Genomic DNA, 401 nt, shown 5'->3' on the forward strand with positions numbered 1-401 from the left:
GAGCCTGTGCGCTCGCTCGGACAGACGGACAGAATGATGGACCATAGTGCCCATCGCAGACACAAACACACACACTGCAGTCCTTGCATATATACAAACAGACAGACAGACAGGCACCAATGAGGAATGGCACTTTGTACTGGAACTCTATTCTTCTGCACCCTTGTAATAAAAAAAAAAAACATATCCTTCTTCCAAGCCCTGCATCCTCCTCCTCTATTTGAGTAGGTAGTTCCACGAACGGACATATGGGAGGGCCCATTTCCTTTGGAACAAGCTGTCAGTTTGACCTGTTCCCATTCCTGCACCATTGGGCCATGACCCCTTCTTTATTTATTTCCCCCACACACGGCTGTGCAGTAACCGATGACTTTCCAGACCGTTGCTATCGAATTGACATA

The sequence above is a fragment of the Oncorhynchus clarkii genome, chromosome 16, assembly GCF_045791955.1.
Source record: "Oncorhynchus clarkii lewisi isolate Uvic-CL-2024 chromosome 16, UVic_Ocla_1.0, whole genome shotgun sequence".
NCBI lineage: Eukaryota > Metazoa > Chordata > Actinopteri > Salmoniformes > Salmonidae > Oncorhynchus > Oncorhynchus clarkii.